We start from the raw sequence: 15,509 nt of genomic DNA, 5'->3' as shown, positions 1-15,509 counted from the left end.
TTTATTACCTTCCAATGACTGCCCTCCCAAGCTGATCTTTGCCGTTCTATTCATAATAAAATACCTTACATAAATCTAAGTCTTCATGCCCACATTTAGAGGTCTGAGACTCTCCAATATGGCCAAATGCTTCACATTATCGAAAGCTTTAGAAACATCTAATTCCACGACTACCCTCGTGTCTACCGTTTTGTTGTCTATCACCTCTTCTTTGAGCTGGAGCATGACGTCGCATGCCGATAGATGAGACCTAAAACCAATCATGGTGTCGGGGTACAGTCCCTGATATTCGAGAAACCTATTCAGCCTGCTCTGAATAACATGTTCCATTAATTTGCCCACGCACGAAGTAAGTGAAATGGCCCTTAGATGTTCAAAACTAGGTTTCTTTCCAGGCTTTGGAATGAAGACAAGGTTGGCATCCTTCCACGCCGGCGGAAGCTGCCCTCTGTCCCAGCAGTCCTGCATGTACGCTGTCAAATTTCTGACCGACACATCGTCCAGATTTCTGAGCATCTTATTACTTATCCTATCCGGCCATGCAGCTGTCTTCGTCCTCAGACTGTTTATCTCGGCCCTGACCTCACCTACCGCGATCGGGCTGTCAAGATCTACGTTCTCTAAACCCGAATACTCGGGCAGGGAACCAGAACCCGCACAGCTGAGATATCTATCCCTGACCTCGGCGATGAGCTCATCAGTTGCTCCTTCGTATTTGTAAACGAGCTTTTGTAGCGGCTGCTATGCCTCTAGCTTGGATTTGTCCGGGTCTAGCAAGTGCCGCAGCAGATGCCAGGTCCTTGCACTACCAATTTTGTGATCCACTTCGTAACAAATGCTGCTCCAGTTCTGCTTGGTGAGGGTCGAAGCGTATTCTTCTATCTCCTTATTCAACACAGCCAACTGCCTGCGGATATTTCTATCGCCTCTTTTCTCCGTGAGCCTCAAGTTGAGATCTCGCTTTTGCGCCACAGGTTTATCATGTGTCTGTCAACGCGTTCTTGGTTCTCATCCACCTCGATTTCCTCAGTTGCATCGTGGACCAATTGAATAACTCCCCTGCTCCATTCATCTATGTCTTCTATGCCATCCTGGCCGGACCGACTTTCCCTGAAAGCATGCCAATTCAGTTTCTAGCTTCTTCGTGCGAGCTAGTGAAGGACCGTCCTCTATGACTATCTCAATTATTATGTGGTCGCTACCCAGATCTTCACCCGTGTTACACCACGTAGCCGAGATCCTGCCTCCAACCAGAGTTAGGTCCGGCGTGGTGTGTTGCGAGACACTGTTACCCTGTCGAGTTGGCCTCAAGGGATCCGTCAAAAGAGTCAGACCGTTCTGCTGTATGTTATTCCATAAATCCTCCCCTTTAACCTGCGCAAACCTGTATCTCCACGCGGGGTGATGACGCTCTACGCATTTCGACGATAACGCCGATACCGCAGTCCACACCGATGCAAGCAGCGTATAACTCGGTGCCGTACTTGTGTAGAGGACTGACGGACTAGAAAGGGTCGTAAGTTACGCTAGCCGGTGGCTATCGAGGGCGGAAGCAAATTATTCCACAAGATAAAAGGAGTGCCTCGCCATCATGTGGGCTACATCAAAGTTTCGCCCCTAGCTCTACGGCAGGCCCTTCCAAGTTGTGAGCGATCACCACGCCTTGTGTTGGCTAGCTAACTTGAAGGATCCTTCAGGTCCCCTCGCATGATGGAGTCTGGGAGTTCAAGCATTCGACATCACCGTCGTTTTCAAGTTCGGGCGAAAGCACTCTCACGCCGACTGCTTGTCTCACGCCCGCGTCGAACCACCACCACAGGACGACCAGGATGACGACACTATCTTGGGACCCATCAGTGCCGACGAATTCGCCGAACAGCGAGCCAACCCGGAACTAAGGAGCCTTGTAGACTACCTGGAAGACAAGACCGTCATTGTGCAGAAGGTATTCAGGCGAGGATTGGCGTCATTTTTCTTGCAAAACGACATTCTCCTAAAGAATAACTTCTCGCCTCTCCGAGCCAACTACCTTCTCGTGGCACCCTCAGCATTGCGTCCAGAAGTTTTGCAAGCTCTCCATGACGACCCAATGGCTGGACATCTCGGTTTTTCCCGCACGCTCGGGAAGATACAAGAAAAATACTACTGGCTTCGCGTCTCGGCCGACGTCACCCATCACGTAAGGACATGCCGAGACTGTCAGCGACGCAAAACACCGCCGACAAGGCTAGCCGGACTTCTACAGCCGATCAAGCCACCTCGCCGACCATTCCAGCAGGTCGGGATGGACTTACGGGGGCCTTTTCCGACGTCGACGTCCGACAATAAATGGATCGTCGTAGCTACGGACCATGGGCGTAGCCAGAAATTTTTTCGGGGGGGGGGGGGGTTTCACCGGCCCGACCGGGGGGGGGCGAAGCTTTTGCTTTCCTCTACGTCACGTGATCGATAATAAATATCGGTAGTTTAAGCGAACGCTATACATGTATATCAAAGACATGGGACCGCCCCCCCCCCCCCCTTCACGTGTGTGTGTGCTTGCGAAGAAATTAAGTAAAAAGTAAAGTAAGCTCAGTAAATACAGTAAGGACGACAGGTACAGTGGGCGTTTGGAGCAACGGTCTCTCATCGCGCCACTGAATGGACCGGTCTTCGAAAACGCATCATTGAGACGACCCGTGCGATCGGAGAAGACATCATTAATTGTTAATTTCCGTTAAGCATAGATGGCGTCGTCCTCGTCGGGGCGAAGTGCATTTCACAAGTCAAGGACGGCTATACGCGTGAAAATGCACGTGTGACCAGGCTATACCTACTCCCATAGCAATAGCTTGTTCGCTGCGTCTTTGCGCTAGAAAATTTAAATACGCGCAAAAACGCGTAAGGATTTTTTTTTCGAAGCTTTCGTCGCCCTGCTCCCTCATACGAGAGGGTTGCATTTCCTGCGGCAAGTGCATGGGCCGCTGTGTCTTCCGCTTTGTTCGAGCGTGCAGCCGTCATTGCCTTTATGTCAACAGATTCAGAATTGTAAAGAATATTTCACCGCACAGCATAGATATGGCATGTGTACGCATTTTAAGTAGTGCGTGCAACTCATTTCTGCTTCACTTACGCCGGTGCAAACAGGAAGCGGCCTTGTACCTCACAGAATCTCGACTGATTGGTGTACTACTGATGCAGGAATGAACTTGTTCTTGTTCTTGTTCAGTGCATAGTGCACATAATCAATTTCTCAGGACGCGTGAACTCCGACGAGAACTGTCAGCGCCTGCAACAAGAATTTACTCACGCTGTACTGCGCACAGCAGTAATTCATGCTTGTCGGCTGTCTGTTTCATGCATTCTGTTGCGAGTCGGTGGAATTTCACAGCTGTCATCAACCCCTTCGAGTGTACATTGCTGGTTTGGGATTCCACAACAAAACAGCAACTACCAGACTTCCGTAATAGCTGGTTTCGGATTCAACAACACAACAGTAATTACCAGCCTTCCGTAGGGGCGCAATCGCAAACAAGAGACGTTTCTCGCGCATACTATGCCTACGTTCACACTTGGGAAGCGGCAAGCGGGCGGAAAGGCCAAAGTGGGCGGAAAGGCCAAAGCGGCCGGAAATTTTTTTCCGTGCCTGTCCAAGTTGTTCACATTTGTATTGCTACCGCCGCGGCCGCCGCTGCCGTTTTCGTCCAGATCCATCTAGTCTGCGTACGTTTGTCGGCGTGGTGGCGCTCATTATCGCATTATTTCGACCGGTATGTTCATTCATTGACCCACGTACCGTCATCAAAAGTGATCATTTTACGCAACTTCTCGTGTCATCTGCGACCTTCGGTAAATTCCTCGTTGGCGTTCCGTAATTCTCCTCACACGGGCGCGGTAGCGCTGAGTCACAGGTTGGTGCCTAGGCGTGATAATATTTCTTTAATAGCTTTTATTTACAAGTTGTAATAACATTTCATCATTTCGTATTGTCGGCGCCTCCAGGACACCAAAGGGCCAACGGAAACACCACGGCTAAAACCCGGGCTGGCCCTTGTGTTGGGGCTCGCCAAAGCCTGCGCGTCCTACGTGAGACCTACGCTCCCAATCTATCGTCGCGACGAGAAAAGCACCCCGCGACTTGTGCAACATACCGTACACGTGCGAGGAGAATTATGGAGCGCCAACGAGGAATCTGCCTAACTATTGTCTGCCATGGAAGTGGAAGAAGAAATGGCTTTTATACTTCAACCTACTTGTTTTCTAGAAATTGACAATGAATAAACGAAAGACGCGGACACCTCGGAAACGGCGGTGGTGGGTTCGCCTGGCTTTGCAAAAGCGCGAGAAGTTGGGTCACGCCAAGGCTTCGTTGCCGCACCTCCAGTCGCGCGACGTTGAATACTATCGCGAGTATTGCTGACAGTACGTTTTAGTTCCACTCTTGTCGTAGAGCAAGGGCTGGTTCTTTATCGCGTCGATCAGCATTACAGCCTACACTTTTGGTGCCATGTTCAATTTTACGACCTGTTGTTTACATGCTAGTGCAGCTTCCAGTGAAGCAGAACGACTTTCCGCCGCGTTTCCGCTTCGCCATGGCGAAAAAATCGGCCCGAGACCAATTTGGCTCGCAGCCTGTTTTTCTGCCTGTTTTGCCACCTAGGCGGGCGGATTTTTCCTAGATTTTGCCGCTTCCGACAGCTTCCAGACCAAGTGTGAACGTAGCCTAAGATCCTGCAGGAGCGCAGCCTAACCGGCACCTGAAGGGAAGCGGCGGAAATGTATACCGGAGATTTTGGCCACCTGGGGTCTTTTAACGTGCACCTAAATCTAAGTAAACGGGCCTCGAGCGTTCTCGCCATCATCTAAAATGCGGCTGCCGCATTTGTTGCTTCATTTGTTGCACATTTGTTGCTTCAGAATGCGGCCGCCACATTCTCGCCCAAAACTTCACAGAGGGTCAAAGAGTTAACAAACACTGTGACAATTTTTTCCATATTGAGACATGATTCTCTGTAAATTACCAACCCAAACGGAAGCGCCCAGGAATGAAATTGTGATAGTAGCTCCGGTTTCATGAAGTATGTCAGCGCGAAGCGACGAGAAAAAAGGGTGGGTAAGTGGGGGGGGGGGCGGAAAAAATTTCGGGGGGGGGGTTGAACCCCCCCAACCCCCCCCCCCCCTGGCTACGCCCCTGCTACGGACTACCTCACCCGCTACGCCGAAACAAAAGCCTTGCCCAAAGGCAGTGCCACCGAAGTAGCCCGATTCCTCGTTCACAACAACCTCTTGCGTCACGTTGCCCCAGAAGTCATCATCACCGACAGAGGCACGACCTTTACGGCAGAACTAACTCAAGCCACCCTGCGATACAGCCAGACAAGCCATCGTCGGACCACCGCCTACCACCTGCAGACGAATAGCCTCACCGAGCGCCTAAAAGAGACGATCGCCGACATGCTGGCAATGTACGTCGACGTCGAACACAAGACGTGGGATGCCATCCTTCCGTACGTAACCTTCGCATACAACACGACCGTGCAAGAAACGACGCACATGGCGCCATTCAACCTGGTCTACGGAAGGAAGCCGGCAACGACGCTTGACGCCATGCTACCGGACGTCACCGACGAAGAAAATCTCGACGTTGCCACCTATTTGCAGCGGGCCGAAGAAGGTCGACAGCTCGCCCACCTGCGCATCAAGAACTAGCAGAGGACCAACAGCCGACACTACAATCTTCGACGACGCTACGTCGAGACCCAAACGCGACCGTGTTTGGGTCTGGACTCCGATACTCCGAAGAGAACTTAGCAAGAAACTGTTACGCCGCTATTTGGGATCATATAGGATCAACCGACGTATTGGCACAATGGACTATGAGGTCGTGCCAGACGGCATTTCGCAATCACAGTGGCGCCGGGCACGACCTGAAGTCATCCACGTGGTGCGCCTTAAGCCTTTCTACGCCCGTTGACGAACTTAGGTATACTTTGTTGCTTTGTTATTGTTTCTTTTTTCTGTGTCTGTACGCATAGTTTTGTTTTCGCTTTCGTATTTGTAGCATCGGGACGATGCTTTTTAAGGGGAGGGTATTGACACGTATACATTTTTATCTTTCATCGCTGGCCGCTTTTCACCGGCTAATAAATGGTAAACGTTATCGCTAGGCACAAGACGCGCCTGCATGTATCGGAAGCTTCTCGAACGTTATCAATGCTTCTATCCGTTGTCTCTTGTCACCGACGCTCATGTAATCTGATTGTATGAGCGACGCGAATTCACCAGAACTTTGTAGAAGACACGCGAGTACCAGAGAATAATCTGGAACCTTCTATGACTCATCTATAAAAGCCCACGCGTTTCGCCGCTGATCAGATTTCGACGATCGCCAACTGTGTTCGCCGCTATTGTTGTGCTTCAAGTGCAAGTTGCTTTTGTGGGCGCAGGTTCACCCAATAAAGTCCGCTTCGTCATTCACAGTTTTGCGACTGTTTTCTACAGTAGTGGTGCAGGTCGAGGAATCTCTCCTTTATGCCTCTCTCACTCTGTTTTCTTCAGCGTCACTACTACGTGACAATATCATTTAATTATTTCAAGGCCGCAGCGTGTTTGCATTGTTATTACGTGTGAGAATATTTCATTGTTTTTCATATATTGTATAACTGCAATGTTTTATGGCCACAATATAAATACAATATATATCGTGCTTGATGTGTTACCCCATGCAGCCATATTGCACCTAAGGGGGAGAGGTTACCTAAAGCCGCGTCTCTGCGGCTTTCTTCCCTCATCCACCTCCATGTACCATTCCTATGTACTTGTGCGTGTGTGTAAATGGAAATCAATAAATCAAACGGCATTAAAATCTCCATGGAACTTCACCTACCAATATAATGAAAGCTGAAACAATTACCTCGCAATGAACGACGTGCTTAGACAGGACGAAATCCTTTCGCCCGATGTTATGGAGCCATGCACTACTTCTGGCGCACGACATTTCGTTCTCCTCGTGGGATAGAAAATAATGCTAGCCCTTTCTTTGACGTGCTGCATTGAAACGCACAGCAGCAAGGCATTTCCACGCAGAATTAAGCCCAGATTCCTACGGAAACACGGAAAAACTTAGGAAACGAACCTTCGGAGCGGCAGAGCGACTACCGCTTGGAAGGCGCATGGCAGGCATTAGAAACTAAAAGCGCGCGAAAGCAAGTTTCACGCCACTTTCGTGGCGTCAGGGTCACCTGGCAGGGTGGGATCGCGCGACGCAGCAATTCAGCGTGGCTCTGGATCGGCGAAAGAGGCCGAGAAAAAGAGGGGTTAACAGCGCCGGCGAGAGCGCGCGGCGTAGATCAGAGAGCGCCGCTACTTTCCAACATCAAGCGGTTTTAGGCTGCCGGGCTTGTTGTCGAGCTTGTTTGTTAACCTCCAAGTTTCTGTCCCATATGTTAGTACCGGTAGAATGCAATGATTTTACACTTTTCTTTTCAACGACAGTATTAAGCTCCCAGTCAGGATTTGGCAATGCCTGCCGTATGCACTCCAACCAAATTTTATTCTTCTGTAAAATTCTTTCTCGTGATCAGGGTGCCCTGTTCTCCTCGGCAAATTCCAAACTGATTCACTTGAGGATCGCTTTGGGAGATATAGGCGGCTATGTGTTTCGGATTATAACGTATCGATAACACAAGTGCTTGCGGCTGAGGCAAGCATCCGCCTGAAAAACACATTGATTCTGTAAAACATGCCTTTCTCATACAATCAGTTTAAAAAACGTGCCAAATCATCAGGAGCCAGTCAAGAGTATAACATCCACTTGACCAGCACTGAATTAAACAAGCCCCGGCAGGACATGGCAGCACTGGTCTACATTGCCGGCTACTGTGCACACGGAGCTCCTAAGCGCAAACCATGGGATGATTGCCTAGATATATTGACTGTCGCGGAACGAGAGCTAGAAGAAAGTGACTATGTGCTGATTGACAGCATCAGTCGAGGTGGATTGAAGTTTCTACAGCGAGCTGTTATCCACGCTGTCGTCTGCACGAAAGTTGTCTTCGACTGTGTCACTAGCAAAGATCATGAGCCCCTGTTTCTTGCTGAAACTAACCAGCGACTGACGCTACTGAATGCGCTTATGTATTTGCTGAGCGATAGCGAAGAATTTCATGCATGTGCAGTTGGCCACACTCCAGATTCCATAGTGAAAAATGTTTCGCTTCCAGCAATAAACATCCTGCTTAAGAACTATGCTGCTCTGCGAAATGAAGAACTAAACAAAAAGAAATCAAATGGAACGAAGAGAAAGTTACTTACTCTGAAATGATAATGTGTGTGGTTATGTTGTTTGCATATATAAGCTGAGATGTATTCAGTCCGACAATAAAATGTATTCCTTGCTCTGAATCTAGTTTCCCGTTGGTATCACTCTGCTTGAAAATGTCAATAGCGTATACATTTGAAGAATGGTGATAACAAAATCCTCCTAGCTGCAATATTTATGTTTCGTAAATTGGTGCGCCCCCGGGCGACGAGAACCTGGCAATCACAACATATATTCCGCCCTGTAAACCGAACTGTTCAGTTGTCTAACGCAAGACAAAATATTGGAAAACTGTCACGTGTCTTGAAACAAAAGCGTGACGTGCGTAGTATTCGACGACAAGCGCCAGCTGTCATGTTCTCCACGCCGGTAACAAAGAAAGGGAAAAAAACACGACAGCGCGCACTACGTATATATGTGCGAATTATAAGGTCGAAACAAAACGCAAATTTTTCGCGGACTGCCATTAAACATGAAGTGTATTGCTTCAGCCCCGTGGCGTCTGTAGTGACTTCTTTAACGGTCATTAAATGTAGTTATACGTTTCCTTCACGCCACAAAAAAAAAAAAAAACTGCGTAGCTAAAGTGGCCGCAAAGTCATCTGCTAAACGATCGCGAAGGGCCGCGTACGGCCTGAGTTTGGTGACGTCACGGAGGAGTGCATAGACCTTTTTAGTCTACGTGGCGTTGACAGAGCGGGCGAAAGGGCGCACCAGCTCCCGCAGTTGCGCTCTAAGTGTGGCGTGAGGGGCGAGCGCATCGCCGCGAAGCCACGTCACCCTCGTTCTCGCAAGAGTCCGCTCAAGCCCTCGCCTCCGTTCTAACTACGCATTCCGCGTGCGATGCTCTCACCATTGTTCTAACGCGGAGCCGTCTTCCCATCCACTTTCTGGGGCATTTATGTTTTACAACTAGAACTAACCCTGGGAGTGTTAGCCAGCGCCACCACTCACAAACTTAGTAAACATAAATAACACATAAACATAAACATAAACATAAATACCCCAGAAAGTGGATGGGAAGACGGCTCCGCGGTAGCTCAATGGTGGGAGCATCGCACGCGGAATGCGAAGACGTGGGTTCGTTCCCCACCTGCGGACAGTTGTTTTTCCATCCGTTTTCATTTCCATTAATTTATCATGTCTTTCATTCAAGTAGTAAGTGCAAGCAATTTCCCCTATGTTGTCCTTGGTGTCATTGTTTGTTTTCTTCTTAAAATAAAGATAATAGTATCATTTGGTCGTTGCACCCGTGGCGTGGATGCCAAAAGAACCAGAAATCCAGGTTAGCCACAACCACTGCATGTGATGTATTATCGAAAAGTTTGAAATATTGACCATTTATTTTCCTACCAAATGTAAGGATTTATGCTGAAGCTCACTTAATCAGCTTTTAGCCTCAAATTATGAGATTCTGGATAACACTGATGTAAGCATTTCGTTTATGTAGTAGCAACCTCAAATAAAGGCGACATGTCATGCTTATGCCTGAAACGGGCAAATAAGTGGACAGAAATTGTTCACGGTGTGCTGGAAAGCTGACTTTATGACGGTAAATCAGGAAGCTGCGTATGCTTTATTTGATTTCTGTGGCTTTTCAAACACGAAAATACAGATCCACGCAAAATATAGCGCGCAACAAACATTTGAAATTGGTACTTTTTAATGTGTGCTTATGAATACTGTTCACATATGTGCGGCAAATGTTGTAATAAGTGTTACCTATATCATTAACGAAAACTATATAATAAACAACGATACAAAAAATGCAGGAAGTTTCTACAGTTCTCTGGATGCACAAACTAGCTCACAGTTGGCTTCATCTGCGTAGGTGGCTTTGATTTCTTAGTGTTTGCACCATGCAAGCGAGCGCGTTGAGACTTATTGCGCGTTTTGATTTGGCCTTACCGATGCGCAATTATAACGCAGGCGAGGGCTTCAGCGGACTAGGAACGCGCGGATAACACGGGCTTGCGAGAACGAGGGTGACGTGGCTTCGCGGCGATGCGCTCTCCCCTCACGCCACACTTAGAGCGCAACTGCGGCAGCTGGTGCGCCCTTTCGCCAGCTCTGTCAACGCCGCGTAGACTAAAAAGGCCTATGCACTCCTCCGTGACGTCACCAAACTCAGGCCGTACGCGGCCCTTCGCGATCGTTTAGCAGATGACTTTGCGGCCACTTTAGCTACGCAGTTTTTTTTTTTTTTTTTTTTTTTTTTTTGTGGCGTGAAGGAAACTTATAACTACATTTAATGACCATTAAAGAAGTCACTACCGACGCCACAAGGCTGAAGCAATACACTTCATGTTTAATGGCAGTCCGCGATAAATTTGCGTTTTGTTTCGACCTTATATTTTGCACATATATACGTAGTGCACGCTATCGTGTTTTTTCCCTTTCTTTGTTACCGGCGTGGAGAACATGACAGCTGGCGCTTGTCGTCGAATACTAGGGACGTCACGCTTTTGTTTCAAGACACGTGACAGTTTTCCAATCTTTTGTGTTGCGTTAGGCAACTGAACAGTTTGGTTTACAGGGCGGTATATGTGTTGTGATTTGCAGGTTCTCGTCGCCCGGAGGCGCACCAATTTACGAGACATAAATATGGCAGCAGCTAGGAGGATTTTGTTATCACCAGTATTCAAATGTATACGCTATCCACATCTTCAATCAGAGTGATACCAACGAGAAGATAGATTCAGAACAAGGAATACATTTTATTGTCTGACTGAATACATGTCAACTTATATATACAAACAACATAACCACAGACATCATTTCAGAGTAAGTAACTTTCTCTTCCTTCCATTTGATTTCTTTTTGTTTAGTTCTTCATTTCGCAGAGCAGCATAGTTCTTAAGCAGGATGTTTATTGCTGGAAGCCAAACATTTTTCACTGTGGAATATGGAGTGTGGCCTACTTCGCTATCGCTCAGCAAATACATAAGCGCACTTAGTAGCGTCACTCGCTGGTTAGTGTCAGCACGAAACAGGGCTCATGAATTTTGCTAGTGACACAGTCGAAAACAACCTTCGCGCAGAGGAGAGCGTGGATAACAGCTCGCTGTAGAAAGTTCAATCCACCTCGACTGATGCTGTAAATCAGCACATAGTCACTTTCTTCCAGCTCTCGTTCCGCGACAGTCAATATATCTAGGCAATCATCACATGGTTTGCGCTTAGGAGCTGCGCGTGCACAGTAGCCGGCAATGTAGACCAGTGCTGCCATGTCCTGCCGGGGCTTGTTTAATTCAGTGCTAGTCAAGCGGATGTCATATTCTTGACTGTCTCCTGAGAATTTGGCACGTTTTCAACCTGATTGTATGATACAGGCATGTTTGACAGAATCAATGTTTTTTTGCAGGTGGATGCTTGTCTCAGCCTCAAGCACTTGTGTTGTGGATACGCTCATATCATATGCTCACAATTGAGCGTATGACAGCTGTATATATACACTCTGGCACCCCTGAAAGCTACACAGGCTGAATACCTAATATCGGTGTGTCACTATGGGATTTCATATCTAACCAATCACGATGCTTCTGCGTCACGCCTAACAAGCCAAGGGGCGTAAAAACGGCACAGCAACCTACATCTTTGACATATATTTTGGTACTCTAGGCTATACTAAGCACGATCTCTTATTCTTCTATGAACGATACCTGTATATCGCAAATTCTTACGCCAGCCGTTCCCGCACCTATAATGTTGACTCTCTTGTTCTACACCCAAGTGCCATGTGGTACGTGGGAAGCACGTAAACTTTTTCGCAAGTGTGTCGCTGCTGAAGTGGCTCATCAGACTATTTTCTTACCGCAAGCACCAGATTGACTAGTTTATGCACGTCGCGCCCTTAAACAAAATGTCCGCAGCATTGCATGCTATTATAGGGAAATGCTTTCAACGTTTAAGATAGTGAGCAATAATATATGAACTAGAAGCACAAGGAAAAAAGTGCATTTCCTTGTAATATAAATGCACATATATCAAATGACGGGGGCACTGGAAAGGTCGCAATGACCGGATTGGCCTAAATTTGTCATTTCAAATTTTATTTATAGGCGGAGAAGAAAATCGCTTTTGTCGCACAATCACTAGTCCGTAAAATTTTACCCAGCGCTCTATTTCATTTCTAATAAAAATTCTCAACGTATGGTCGATTAAGGTATGGGCAACGAATGAATGTCGTAGAATACTGGTTATCGGCGTGCATTTTTCATATCTTACCAGAGTGTCTGCATAAGATGATACATTTGTCAGTAGAATTAAGTTTCACATGCACCCGGCAGTATCTGTCACTGTATTAATGTGATAACGAGCTTGTAGCGCTGTGCTTGGAAATGAAACTTGGTGTTTTTAAGATTTCTTTTCTGAGAAGTGTCGAAAGTGTATATAAAAATAGGTCGCCAGCATGTCATAGATTTGTTTTTCGAAGTTCCATGAAATAGAATCTTCTGCTTTCATTGTTATTTTTTTTTTATATCCTATCGCCGTGATCCGAGACGGTGTATTTTTTTTCTGCGGCCTTCAAGTGCGTCACAGTTGAAGTGCGTCACAGGCCTTTAAGTGCGTCACTTCCCTATAAATTATGCACAAATGGCATACCGCAGAAGCCAAGTTCAACTTCAGCTCACCTAGAAGAGAGCAAACCTGCGCATACGCTGAACAAATACGCCGTTGTTTTTACTGGACATTTCCCGGCTGCATTGGTAGACGTGTTATGTTTCTTTAATATCTGCGAAGGTGACAGATCAATGGGAATTTTCTAGCAGGGTGCAGAAAACATTTCACTTTGCTAATATACTTACGTTATGGATAATAAGAGCTTAAATTCTACTTTTACCCTTCAGATTTTAAGGTTTCAAAGTCAGTTTGATTGAAGAAACGAAAGATAACCTAGGTTTTATAGAACGAAAAGGCACTTAGGCTGCATTTATCATTGTTTTGTTTTCTGATTCTAGAGGTTCGTGATCTCCGAAATTTCGGCGGAAAACGCTTGGCCGCATGTTGTTAACAGCATGATGACATATACCCGAGCGTTACACAGGTCAAATACTACACTCCCGCCACACATCCACATGAAAGCCACCGTGAAGTAAGAATTATTACGAAAGCCGGGAAAAAACGAAGCGATTTGTTCAAATTCGCCTGAGCGAGCTCGGCCGCTCAGTTGTCATAGTTGTATGGCTTTTCATACGGTGGATATGTCTTATTCATCTGCTGTGTTCTAAATCGGAACATACAATTTATAAAAATTTGCTGCTACACTTGCGAACGTCAACCAATCGAATGCACATAGGGGTACCTCAAAACTCACAGAGCTTAAACTCCCTCAAATCAGTTTTGCAAGAAATGAAAAAAAAAATCAGTTTTCTAGCAAAATATGATATCTCTGACGTCCGCTGTGCTGTGAATGTGCTGTGAAGCACAATAAGACTGTGGAAGCTATCAATGTAGGTCCGTTGCTTCATGCTCACTGTGCCATACTGCGCGCTTCGGCCGCTTACATGTAGCTTTTTAATGATTTCTTGTGTTTTCACAATCTGTTTTCGAAGCAATTTTCCTAATTTCGATGTCGCTCAAGTGTCTGAACTGGTCATTCAGTCAGAAAAAAAAAGACAGGCTTGGTCGACAGACAGCAATTTTTGTCGCTAAACTAACAAGAAAGACGCCAAATTTAGTGACAAAACGGCAAAAATGGCAACACTGATTAGAGGCCTGTAAATTACAAAAACCAAAACTCATTCTGTGTATTCAAAGATGGTTAGCCAAGACGGACCTAAGGAACATGGGATGATGCAGCATGTGGTGAAACGTGGAATTTGTTTTTGAGTGCTCGCCGACAGTCACCTCTACAATGGTGGCGTGTAAGTGGCGGCCCGTAAGTGGCCCGTATAGAGAACAGCGGTAACCCTTAACTAGTTAGCGCGGCTGGCCGAGCGCCACATGCTACTGCGCGAGGCGGCGAGTTCCGAAAGAAAGTCGCACTTATGTGCGCGTCATTTTGAAACAGAACTTTGCTTCAGATGTTTTGTTGAATTTGCCAGTGTGAAGCCAACTGTGCCCATCCTTAAGGAGCGAGGGGGGTAAAGCGCCGACATTGCACCCCCCCCCCCTTTTAAACCAACGGGGGGGGGGGGGGGGGGGGAGGCTGCCACCATGGCTGATGCGCCTTTGGGCCGGGACAAAATATTACGTGAGGATACGGGCACGTGGTCGATGGGATTTCAGCGCCCTTTGATGAAGCGTGTGCCTGGTGTCAAGACACGACATTGCCCATGTGCGTCCTCTCGTGCTTTAGTGCCTGCTAAATACGCACACTTTTGTCCAGCGCATTGCCGGAATTGCGATGAGCTTACAAGATTTGTCGGAATTGCGATGAGCACACAAGATTGAGCTAAGGGAGTTGTGTGCGTGGGCCATTCTGTGACGTGTGACAAAGCACGACTCGGCTGCTCGCTCCGCCGGGCGAAAGAGACACTACCCTCCCAGTGTAAACTTTTGAAGCTATCGGGATTCTGACAGCAGGCTGCCAAGAAGAAGGTGAATTGGCACCGCTCAAAAGTCATCCAACTGTCGTCGACCCGTCGTCCTAACGCCATCGCCGTCATACAGACGTCATGCATTCGTTGTCTTCCTGATGTCATCGTGGTCTTTCAATCGTCGTCTTTCCTGCTTCGTGGTCTGACTCTCATTCTGCTGTTTTCGTTCTGCCTTGTTCTGCGACCCGGCGGTTCAAGTTATCTAATATCTTGGAGCTCGAGGTACGTGTTCGGCGTCGTGATGACGTCGTGCTCGTTGCATCGTCGTCCAATACAGCTTGGTCAGCCGACTCTCGTGATGCCATCGTCAACACAGTCTTCGTCGTGCTATCGTCGTGACGCTGCCGTTTGATGATCGTCATAACTTTAGCAACATCATCTTATTATCGTCATGCCGCCACCGTTGGTCCATCAACGTCTATTTTCATCGTCATTCTGTTGCGATCATGCTCTCCTCATTCAATCGTGATTATTCCGCCCTTGGCAGAGCGTCATGCAGAAATTTGGTCGCAAACTGCGGGTAACCGATTGGAGCAAGGTCCGCGACGTACAGAGCAAAAACATTTCATGCAACGACTGCCATCTCCACCCTACAAACCATCTTAGACGACTGAATCCTTCCGACGACAGTAAATTAGGACTAACCGACCCCTGACCTAAACCTCTTC

General features: G+C 47.4%; 1 non-coding gene across 1 annotated transcript; it reads left to right on the top strand.

Annotated features, from left to right (window-relative positions):
• The first annotated feature begins 9,328 nt into the window (after nucleotides 1-9,328).
• Trnap-cgg (transfer RNA proline (anticodon CGG)) lies at nucleotides 9,329-9,400 on the top strand. The gene has a single exon. It is a non-coding gene; the product is annotated as a tRNA-Pro (tRNA).
• The last annotated feature ends 6,109 nt before the right edge of the window (nucleotides 9,401-15,509 follow it).

This window comes from Dermacentor silvarum, chromosome 5 (assembly GCF_013339745.2).
Source record: "Dermacentor silvarum isolate Dsil-2018 chromosome 5, BIME_Dsil_1.4, whole genome shotgun sequence".
Classification (NCBI taxonomy): Eukaryota; Metazoa; Arthropoda; class Arachnida; order Ixodida; family Ixodidae; genus Dermacentor; species Dermacentor silvarum.
Note: the sequence above shows the minus strand (reverse complement) of the source record. Positions and strands in the feature narration are given on the sequence as shown.